Source organism: Lathyrus oleraceus, chromosome 2 (genome assembly GCF_024323335.1).
Source record: "Lathyrus oleraceus cultivar Zhongwan6 chromosome 2, CAAS_Psat_ZW6_1.0, whole genome shotgun sequence".
In the NCBI taxonomy this organism is placed as follows: domain Eukaryota; kingdom Viridiplantae; phylum Streptophyta; class Magnoliopsida; order Fabales; family Fabaceae; genus Lathyrus; species Lathyrus oleraceus.
In genome coordinates this window covers 376,718,923-376,731,005 of record NC_066580.1, presented here as the reverse complement: position 1 = coordinate 376,731,005, position 12,083 = coordinate 376,718,923, and the positions used below count along the sequence as shown (strand labels likewise).

Sequence of the window (12,083 nt, the reverse complement as noted above, 5' to 3'; positions counted from 1 at the left end):
GTGTGCCCGTTATATTTTTCGACGACTTTTTCAGCTGCATTTTAATCCATCTGAGCTTGTTAACCGGTGAAAATTTATTTCAAAATTAAAAGAAACGCCGTATTTTTTCTATAAGTATATTTCACACTGATCATTTTAATGTATCCAATTTAATTTTTCGAGCAAATTTTCACCCGACTCTTATTCATTTTTAGTCGTTTTAATTTTATTCTTTCGCCAAAATAATCGGATTAAATAAATAGAATTTTCCATGTCCTTATTTTATTTTTATCATACTCATTTTAGAAGTTGGAATTTTTATTTGATTCAATTGATTTAAATTATTTTAAAACGATTAAATCATATAAAAAGGGCATTATAGGCATTTTAATTTATTTAATAATGTGTGCTTCTTCGTGTGCTTCTTTGAATTAATCTTGATTGTTAGATCAAGATTAATCAACGGACCTCATTTGTAATTTGTGTCCATTTCTATCATCCAATCAAAAACAACATTTAAATTAATTGAATATTAATAATGAAAATAAAAAATAAAAAAGGTTTCATTGGACTGACACGCTACCACTCCTCACTCTCACAGACTCTCTCTACTTTAACTATTCTCTCCCTCGCTCACCTTTCCACGTGAACTCTCTCTCTCTCTCTCTTGTCCTCCAACGGAAAGAAAAAAGAAAATACAAGAAGAGGAAGCTACCATATAGGTGACTCCTCAATCTGAACTTCTCACACACACAAAAGGACAAGGAGAAAACAAAATACAGGAAGTCTCTGTCTCTCTCACTATTTTAACTTTTTTTCCTTCTCCACCCTTAAGACCTCCGCGCACCCTTCTTCTTCCCCAAACATCTCCATGTCAGTCCAACCTCCACAATAGCCTTCCACCGCCGTCTCCATCGGCATCCACCAACCTACGTCGCGAATCCAATGCCACCACCGTAACACCGTCGCTCCGACCTCTACAACAGCTTTCTTCCTCACTGCGACACCCCCAATGTCGCCTCCACCATCCACCGTGCATCCTCATCTTCGTCAACTCATCGTCTCTCTTCAAATCTCCGACGGAAATTCGTCGTGCATCGCCAGATCCGCAACCACGTCGCGAGAGTTTCAACCTCGTCGAAGACGGTTTCACACAACTGCGAAACACGCCGGTGGATTCAAACCTATACGAACCGCCGTTCACCATAACTATCATTCACCGTCCAACTTCCACCGTCGTGCTTTCAACTGTCTTTGTTTCCTTCATTTCGGTCTTCTTCCAAGTCCTCACCAACAATTTTGGAGCCTATTGAGGTTAAGTATCTGTTTCTATAAAATTTTCCGGCGGACCCTCTCCTTCGTCATCACTAGCTCCGACATTTGTTTGGTTTTTCTTCCCTTTGTTTTATGCTAATATTTTAATTTATCTTAATACCATTCTAACCATTACCTTAAAATGTTTATTAGTTACTTGTTTTCTATTTTGGTACAATAACACTATTCTTATATTTATTCACTTATTTTTCATTAGATGTTAGAGCTAGCCACATTTGTGTAGTATAATCAACTATAGCATCGGTTCTAAAAATGTCTTGATTTGGTTTCAATGTATGGTCTTTATATTTTTTAGGAGAACTTGTGATATAGTAGGATTTTGCAATATGGTTCTGTTTGTTTTTAAGTAATGCTCCCGTTTAGATTTTAGTTTTTTTTCTTCGAATTGCCATGTCTTGCAGTGAGATATAAGTACCCTTATGACATGTAATTATAATGTTGGTCATTACTAATCAATTTTGGGGTATTTTAAAAATAATCTATCTTTTTCCATTCAACGGATTAGGCCACTCCATGTCGTTATGCCGTCAAAACCACAATAAATCAATTGTATATTTCACCGTGTTTTGATCCACATACGACATTCCAATTTCATTGTCGCCATGTACAAACCGGTTTGAGCACACCGACTCAATTCGATTATTTCATGTTTTTTTATATTATCATTTATTTCTTTTTTTAAAAAAAAATCAATTAATTAAAGTTTTGATTAAATTAGGATGATTTTGTTAATTAATTTTAATTAACTTAATTATTTGATTGTACTAATTTTTAAATCAAATAATTTTGATAATTAATTATAATTACCTTAGTTAGACGATTTAATTAAATTTTAATCAAACAACTTCGCTAATAAAAAATGGACCGACTTATCTCATCATCAACCCAAACCAATTTCAAAAAATACAAATCACACAATTCTCGATTCAAATGTCGAGCCCATTTTCAAACACCTTTGTAAGTCGATCGCTTTTAAAGCATCGTCATCAACCTCACATAGCTTACTCTTGGGCCTTCTTACAATGAGACCTATTCGGTTTTAATTAATCGATTAGATGAATTATTCACTAAATAAATTCAATTCATTCACAAAACACGAATTTAAAACTTCAATCCAATGTCGAGTATTTTTATTCAAATTAATTAAAATACCTAATCACGGTTAAACACCATTTCATTTGGAAATAAAAAGGGGGATGATTTTGAGTTTTCAATTCCTCTCCTCGATTATTTGAATACGAGTTCTCTTACTCGGTTAGTCAAATAATCGTCATTTTCAATCCACTCAAGCACAAATAAATCAAATCCTTTTATAATAAGAAATAAAAAGGGAGATAACTTTGAGTCTTCGATTTTTTCTCCACGACTACTTGAATACAAGTTCTCTTACTTGGTTAGTCAAATAATTGTCGTTCCTCTACAAACTTCCAAACCCCGATTAAATCAAAATACTTTCATAATAATGAAATTAAAAAAGGAGATGACTTTGAGTTTTCAACTTTCTCTCCTCAATTGGTTGAATACGAGTTCCCTTACTCGGTCAGTCGAACAATTGTCATTTTTCCACCAACTTATACCATAAGTCAAATCATTTCATAATAAACTGTACGAAAAGGGAGATGGTCTTGAGTTTTCAATTCCTCTTCTCAAATGCTTGGATATGAGTTGTCTTACTCAGCCATTCAAGTACTTGTCGTTTATTCTAAAATACGTCAACCATATACAACCTTATTTTCATAAATACTCAGATGAAACAGAAAGCGGTCTAAAGTCTTCTATTCCTTTTCCCGATTATTAGGGTACGAGTTGTCTTACTCGATTATCCGAGTATTTGTCATCCATTCAAAACACTTTAATTATTATCAAATCCTTTTTATAATTAAGAATGAAAAAGAGGGTGGTCTAGAGTCTTTTATTCCCTTTCCCGACTGTTAGGATACGAGTTGTCTTACTCAACTATCCGAGTAATCGTCATCCAACCAAAAACATCTCAAACAATCAAACAAAATGTCAAACATATTAATCCAACTTGGCACCCTCGTGTGATCAAAACTCTTTTTATAAAGAACACTGTTAATCCTTTCTAATGCACACAACAAACTAGTGCTTAAGCCTCCGCCAAGAGTAGACAAGCCAACGTTTAGCCTTTAGAACGCGTTCTAAACAGTTGTTCACTAAAAGACACCAACCAATCGTAGTTTCCCGAACTACGAATGCTCTGATTTCCTTATTGCACCATAAGGATACGTAGGCAGGAGATTGTTGTATCTTCGCGAGCACACTAATAAAAAACCTCCCTTTTCCCCTTTCTGAGGTTCCCATCAATTTCTATTTTCTATTTTTAACCCAAAGATAACAAACAAACATAATTTAACACTCGAAAGGCAAATTAACTAAAGGGTTCCCGTTGAGTACAACGGACGTAAGGGGTGCTAATCCCTTCCCCTTACGTAATCCACTCCCGAACCCGAATATGGTTGCGATGACCATTATTCCATTTCCTAAAGGTTTTATCGATATTTTCCTATCTCTTCATTGGGATAAATAAAGTTCGGTGGCGACTCTGTTGGAACTAAATTTTTCCGCGACCATCGCGAGGAATCGTATTTTTCGAGATGCGACAGATGGCGACTCTGCTGGGGATATTTGCTCCAAGCAAGAGAGAGTGAAACCTAACTTAGTTTAATTCATGTATTGAGTGTTAAACTTGTTTATTTGTTATCTTTATTCTGTTATTATTATATCATAATTATTGTATTATGATTTGTTGACTATGTCTTATATGGGGCTCTCTAGTTAGTGGTGCTCTGTGAGATAGGCTCTATACCCAAGTTTGAGAAAAACCATAGGATTGAGATGGTGGTTGTGTAGTGGACGCCCACAAGGAGTCTTCCCTGTTGGGACGATACGAAGACCCCGCCTAGAGGAGATTCTCTTGAGATATTATTGTCCGACGAGTCTTCGTCACGACGATAATATTTTCAAGTTGGATCAATGACTCTAGGGACCTTTTAACCCACTATATCCGGATGTTATGTAGTATTAACCTACGAAGTTTCAGACTTGTTGGGTTAATACAAAATCCCCAATCAGATGAGATCCATTGGACGTATTACTATCTTACAATAATATTTCCAACCTCGATCTATGACTCTGAGAACCTTGTTAGAACCTTGGACTCGAGAGTTTTGTAGTAGAATCCCCATGGAGTTTTCCTTGTTGGGATAATACAAAGACCTCACCTAGACGAGATCATCTTAAGGATATTATTGTCCGATGAGTCATCGTCACGGCAGTGACATTCTCAAGAAATGTCTGTGACTCTAGGAACCTACCAACTGTAGAGCATACCCATGGGGTTACATTAATTAGAGATACCCGTCATTTACCCGTTATTCTGATCCGTCTGAGAACACTTTGAACCTGTGATCCCAAACATGTCACTACATTCATACACATATCATTGCATTTGCATTCATCATCATACATTTCATATCATTTTTCACCAAAATAAATAAATACAAAAAAACTCATCCATACTTCGTCCATAACCTGCAGTTGATTTCCCGATACTAATATCATACTTGAAGTAGCTCTTGAAAGATCATGGATCCGTTGGAGCAAAGTCATATTGCATTGAGAGGAGATGTGGACTCGATGAAAAATCAGCTAGACCAACTTGTGGAAGCTATGATAGTTTTAGCAAAAAAGGAAGACAACATTCAACAGACTGCAGTTATTGAAAATGTTATGCTAGCTACAGTAAATGGTATTACCCAACCTCAGCCTGTGCAAACCCCAGTTGATAACTCTGTCGTACAGGAACATCATATTGTTCGAGACTCCTCTTACCAGGATGCTATTGAGTATCACAGCTTTGCATTCTCCATGCCGGATTCCCATAGAACAAGCCTAGTGGTTAATGCTGAACAACCACAAGATGAGGAGATTACTAAAAGATGCCGCGTGCTAGAGAAAAGACTCAAGGCCATAAAAGGACAAGATACTCTTGAACTGAATGCTTTAGACATGTGTTTGGTACCTGGCCTGGTTATACCCCCAAAATTCAAAATACCAGAATTTGAGAAGTACAAAGGGGATAGCTGTCCAAAAGACCATCTGATGATGTTTTGCCAAAAAATGACCTCTCATGCCCATGATGATAAGCTAATGATTCACTGTTTTCAGGATAGTTTGACTGAGGCATCATTGAGTTGATACATGAAGTTAGAAAGGAGTCGTATTCAATCATGGTTGGACCTAGCTAACGCCTTCTTGAAGCAATACAAATATAATTTGGACATAGCTCCCGATCGCATGCAGTTAAGAACTTTATCTAAGAAAAACAACGAATCCTTTAGAGGGTATACCCAAAGATGGAGAGAGTTAGCAGATCGCGTTGAACCACCACTCTTAGACAAAGAAGTGATGGAATTATTCAGGGATACCTTGCAAAGCGCTTACTTCGAAAGGACGATTAGCAGTGCAACATCAGACTTCGCTCATTTGGTGTCAATTAGAGAACGCTAATCGCTGTGATTCGCAAGTGCACTAATAACGTCAAAGTAATATAAAAGAAAATCGATCCCACAGAGACCAATCGTCAATCTATCGAATAATATCGTTACAGTGTCTATCTAAGGCGGTATAAATGAGATATTGGGTTTGCAAAATAACGGTAAATAATAAATGCAGGTAAAGACATGTTGAATGTAATTCACGTCAGTTAAGTGATGTTTCGATTGTCTAAATAGAACTACTTATGAGGCAATATTTTCTACTCTTGAAAAGAATCCATTTAACAGGAACTGTCGCTTTCACGTATTCAGAATCGAGTTTACCCTTAAATTAAGGCATTTTATTGTCACTTATAAAAGGTGCGCAGAACGCTAAAGTAATAAACCTATTTTTAAGAAATGAGACTCGTAAACTTAGTTGAAAAGTGATTTTGATTTGGAAAGTTTACCCAAGGAGTTTACTGATTTTAAACCTATCAACGTGTCCGAAAACAGTTTCAAAAATAGTTTTTCCTTAAAGTGATAAAGATTCCTAGTTACTACGCCAGGGTGCTTTCGCACTCCTCGAATAATTAAAACTAACCAAGTTTGTTTTAGAAAACTCAAGTTAAAAATCAAAACAGCCTTTAAAGTATTTCTACAGATTTCAATATGTGAAACATTATTTTAACCGCGATCCTTACATTCTAACCTTTAAAAGATTTAGGCAGACATGGTAACACAAACGAACACAACGGTGTTAATCATGATGAAAAGTTTGTTTTAGAATGTGAGGCGTAAAGAGCGAGTAAAGTGCGTAAAATAAATAAAGTAAAGCGAGTGCGGAAAGTAAATAAAATAATAGCGAGTGCGGAAAATAAATAAAATAAAAGTGAGTGCGGAAAGTAAATAAAGTAAAAGCGATGCGGGAAATAAATAAAGTAAAAGCGATGCGGGAAATAAATAAAGTAAAAGCGATAAATAAGAACCTTCTCCAAACGGAGGCTTCAATTCTGGTACAAAAATAAACCTCCGACTCCTGAAGCTAAAGACGACAGCAACTCGAAGTGACCCAACTCAATCTCACAAAGGTGCGATAACCCCCCGATGTGACGGATTATCGCTATTACAAATGATAACTATATGCTTAGTGTTGTAAAACTAAGTTGGATGATAGAAAACGAAATGAAATGAGCTATTTATAGAGATTCTCAGCAGTTTGTAAGGACCATGGTGCCCTCCAACTTCTCCTTAGTGGGCTTCAGTGGGAACGTGATTTCCAAAGGTGGCGCCCGCCATCCCTTCATGGCGCCCGTCGTGTGTGTAAATGGGGTGGATCATGGGAACGTGGCAGTTACCTCCTAGTTGAGGGCTGATGACTCATGGCTTCCCCTATAGTGGCCGCCATGTGTGTAATTTCGCCGAAAAACCCTAATGTTAGGTCTTTTTGCTTCGTTTCTTCCAAAAGAGTCCGAAAGTGATAAATATATGAAAATAAGAGAAACGAGAGCATAATACAAATAAAATGATAAGAAAGTCCTAATAAACATGTGAAATCCGAGTTAAAAACACGGTGTAATTTGGTGTGATCAAATTCTCCCACACTTAAACCTTTGCTTGTCCTCAAGCAAAACTCTTTATAGTTTATGCAAGAAAATTAGTATCAACTAGAGTTAATTCGAGGCAAAAAGACTTATGAGTTCATTAAAGGAATGTATCGATAGGTACTAATGAATCGAACTAAGGGTATTGTAGTGACACTTCCCGCAATTGCGGTCGTAGGCTTCGTTCCTATACAAATCAATCCACATCACCCCACCATACCTAAGCCTTCTTTTTGTTTTCCTAAATGTCATATCCCAATTTTGTCTGGGCATATTTAAATTTTCATATAATTGATTTCATTTTTTATTCTGCATCATATGCATAGCATGACATACATCGCATCATGTATAATATTCACTCTACGGCTTCCTACTTGTAGTTGTTCACCATTCATAGTGTTTGACTTTATCTGTTTAATTAGAAATTCACACAACATTCGATTCGTACTATTTTAGTTCTATCCTAAATTCCTGGTTCAAATAGGTCTAGTCCTCTATGGTTTGTGCACCGGAGGATTAAAGAGGCATTCGATACATTTGGTCAGTTATGTACGGTCTGTGATAATTAACATGTTTGTGATCTCAATTTTTTGATGAGGAGTTGTTCCGAAGCATCACACATTCTTAATCTTTTGTTTGGTAAAGATTGTCATTATGGTAGTAGCACGGGCCTTTTGGTTCATGCATCTCCATCACCCCTGCAAGTTGTTACAACATGGTGTGATTAAATTCAAGAGATTAATCGGGCTCGGATGGTTGGCTCGTTCAAAATCATAGCATGGTTCATTATTCATGTTCAGGTGGTCACTTCAAAGTCATTTTCAGATTTATCGTGCAGTTGTATTCAAGGAATTTGATCCAATGGAACCCAATTCCAATTGTTCTGCTTCCATATTCCCAATTATATGTCAATCCATTCTACACCCACAATAAATCGTACCTTTTAAACAAAGAAAGAACATTCCATTTGAACATACTTCAAATGCTCACGTTTCATGGCCAAAACCAACAGGGTTCCAAGCAAAGAAAAGAAGAGAGTTACAAAAAAGGGGAATAACATAGAGTGCTTAAATACAACATTGTCCCTGCTGTTCAAAGCCAAGTTCAAACATGCTGCAGCATTTGCTCGGTAAAATGACGCAAAGCCAATCCCGTACAACGCCAAAACATCACGAAGAAGAATTCACCAAGTACATTCAAAGAGCAGCACAACAGGAATTTGGATTAAAAAGAAGTTATGACAAACTGTAATAAGAGCAGTAGATTGCAACATCGAAACAGTGACGTACAAGGTACCGAATGCAATGCCAAAAAGCCATTAAAATAAAAAAGGACAACAACACTGGAAACATGCACACACATCCTATTGTTCCTAACTGAGCTTCTATCAATAACGGAATCATGTTGCAAAATTCTCAAGCTACGATGATTCAGCCTCGAGGTTGCAAGAAGTCGTACCCCATACATCGTTAACCATCGTTCATGTGACTTGACCAGCTGATATTGGAAAACGGTTAAAGGCAGTGGAATACTTTGATTTTGAGCGGCAAAGAAATATCAGATTACGGTGTGAAGAGAGATCTAAGTTTTTTGCACCTCTGTTGCAACGTCGTGACCTTATGCAGAAAACCAGTCTTGAAGATCCCAAGGCCATTGTAGAGAAGATAGTTTTCAGTATAAGTAAAATTAAAAGCATTCTAGGAGTTCTTTTAAAAAAGGAAGAAGAAAGGGTAAATAATGTCGTGATTAACAATGAACTGATCAACGAGGAAGTGTTTTACCTGGCATTAAGCGAGACAAGTAAAGAGGACAATTTGTTTACGGATGGGGTATTGGACTTGGTTGATACAAAGTGCAAAGGGATACTTGGCTTCAAAGATTTTGCCCGCGTTCTTTCCATTTTCCATCCAAATGCCCCAATTGCCAAAAAGATTGAGTTTCCTCCCAAATGTAGTGTCGCCGTTAAACAGCAGTTCCGCAACGTATATTAAACAATATCAAGCCTGCATTAGAGACATTCTCGAATGTGCGAATCACTCTCTAATCGCATAACCAAACCGACATGTATACAACCTGCAAGGGAAAACATATCATCGGCATTATAAGATAAATCCATTACATGATCATACAAAAACCATAAGACACAAAATAAAAGTTCAGCTGCAAAGCTGCTACGGCAACACAAAAACGGAGTTAAAAGCAAAAGAAGTGCAGGCTACCTTAGCAGCAAAGTGTTACAAGACCAAACTGTATACAATGCAACTCGAAGATAAAGGCATTTGAGTTCAGCCGTGTCCCCACATGGCTCCCCAAAGCTTCCAAGCCATGACCAGGAACAACAACAAAACAACAGCATGCACAAAACTAAGCAGTGGCACATCAGTGAAAAGAACCCAAAGCTGCGAGCGAAGCCACAACACCGAGCCGCTGCACAAAACGTAAGGCCAAAAGTCAGACGCCGTTACAAGCACAAATCATTTACAGTTTAGTATTGGGTTATCATGAATGAGGCCAAATAGCATAAACCTAATGCAGTCACCTGTTGGTAATTCAAACATCAGTGAAATCCACTGCATCGTTAACCTGTGATATATCCACAAACAACAATGAACAATAAAATGCAAGAGTAAATCGAAATGAGAAGTTCAGTTCCAAAAGGATAATTCACATGGTCACAATTTACCTAGCTGCATGAATGTCGCGTTATCGCCTGCTATCAATGTTGGTATTGAGCACATGATTGTCAATGCTTTGGTGAGTTGAAATGATAGCAACCCAATGCACTAAACTGCAACGCTTCATGCTGCGCATTCGTTGATTAACCGTTAAGATCAAAACGTGAATCCGATGACAGTTTACGAAAGGCAGCGTCCCACATGATACAACAGCGATCCAAGCTACCAAAACCATACACGACGGAATCCAAGCCGCATAAGCTACCATGAGCTGCAAAACGTGAGGATCACCAAGACAGAGCATACACATCAAGGCCAAGCAATGTGCACCAACCCAAAACGTGAGACCTACACCAACTGTAGACCAACAGCTATTACATTCACACCTGCATAAAATCAATCCAACCAGAGCATCGTAAAAATGTCGTTAATCACCCAACGGTATTTTAAAGTCAAAGATTAGAAGTATGTCATAATTAAATCTAAATGGCAAAGTGGTAATTGAGGTCTACACAGTCAGTTCACATTTGTTTTACGGTGGTAAAAGTTAAAGATAATACCAAAATGGGGACCACAAGAAAGAGGCTCAACAGAAGACGTTTTTCTCCACTAACCAACCTGTATGAAGATCGGTCCCCATAATATCTGGAGAAAAAATCCCTCTAACGCATTGATCCTATCCAAGATTCGCCAGCTCATGAAGGATAAGGACGGATGAACCTCGTACAAGAACTCTATATAAGAACCATTTGATGACTGAAGCAGGGACTCCTTCCTAGAGCGCCGTTACTCTGCAAGAATACCATCTCAAACATCATTAAAAGCTCAGAATTTTTTCTAAACTTATTGAAGTTTCACACTGAAACTCAACAAAGTTTGAGCTATACCCCTAGCACGCACAAACGGGCAAGACCACAAAAGGATTGGAAAGAAAAGAAAGCGAATTGAAGAAGGAGTGAAGGAAATTACTACACGGTCAGAGACGAACACTTACTTGAGGTAATCCTGGTCGCCAGAATCTTGCCGGAGCTTTAAAGCTCCGATGAGATTTTCATCTTCTGATTTATGCTGTTGAGTACTCTGTAGTTGAATTTATTTTCCGCTTACATGCTCGATGTGATGCTGTTGAATATATCGCCCTTTGTTTATGTTGATTTCTTGAGATAGGGATTTCTTGAAGCCATTAGATCCATAAAATTTATTTAGTAGATTCGTGAGGTTAATGTCGTTTTTTAAAAATCGATATGTATCCGAACTTGCATGTTTCGTTGTTATCTCTGAACTAACCATTTGTTTGGGTGAGATCCAGTGGGGCGGAAGAACAAAAAGGTTTTTTTTTTCATCAAGACCATAAGAGGAAATCTTGTTTTGATTTTTTTAATGACTAGTGTGTTCTGTTTTCGAAGGTATGGTTGCATATTTCTTTTGTTCGTTAGGTAGCAGAGAGTGTAGGATGGAGGTGATGTTTGGTTGAATTTAATATACAAAAAAAGCAAATGAGAGGAGTGAGGAATAGATATCGGTTCATGAGCATTTTCGGTTAGGGTGTTTTCATTTCTTATTAGTAACATTATTTATTATCGTGATAGTGGCTGGTTTAAACCTCCATTAAATGACTTGTTGTATTGGACTTAACACATATCCATGCTTTTAATATTTTGCCTTTTAAATTCTCAATGTGGTTTCAAATATCGGTAGTTGTACAAATAACATTTATTGTTAAAGTCAGTCAATTTTTTTTGGAAAAAACATGGAGAGGCTACCGTGAGAAAAGGGAGTGGATACCCTATATCATTTCTTTCTTATTTCATTTTTTTTATTCAGGAATTAATTAGAATTGGGCCTTATATGGGTCTGACCCGGATGTTTCCTCACATCACCACGAATCTGCTGTTCCAACCCCCTTTGCCCATTGAGAAATAGTGGACTTTATGCCTTTAAAATCCCACTCTGTTTTAATAATCAACATTTTTTATATATCAATATTCTTTTAT

General features: G+C 37.2%; 1 long non-coding RNA gene across 1 annotated transcript; it reads right to left on the bottom strand.

The window, feature by feature from the left end:
- Window positions 1–9,195: 9,195 nt before the first annotated feature.
- LOC127119590 (uncharacterized) lies at window positions 9,196–11,832 on the bottom strand. Its single transcript, XR_007802897.1, has 5 exons — window positions 11,084–11,832; window positions 10,098–10,880; window positions 9,954–9,997; window positions 9,634–9,841; window positions 9,196–9,487 (listed from the first exon to the last, which is right to left on the bottom strand). It is a non-coding gene; the product is annotated as an uncharacterized LOC127119590 (long non-coding RNA).
- Between the last annotated feature and the right edge of the window lie 251 nt (window positions 11,833–12,083).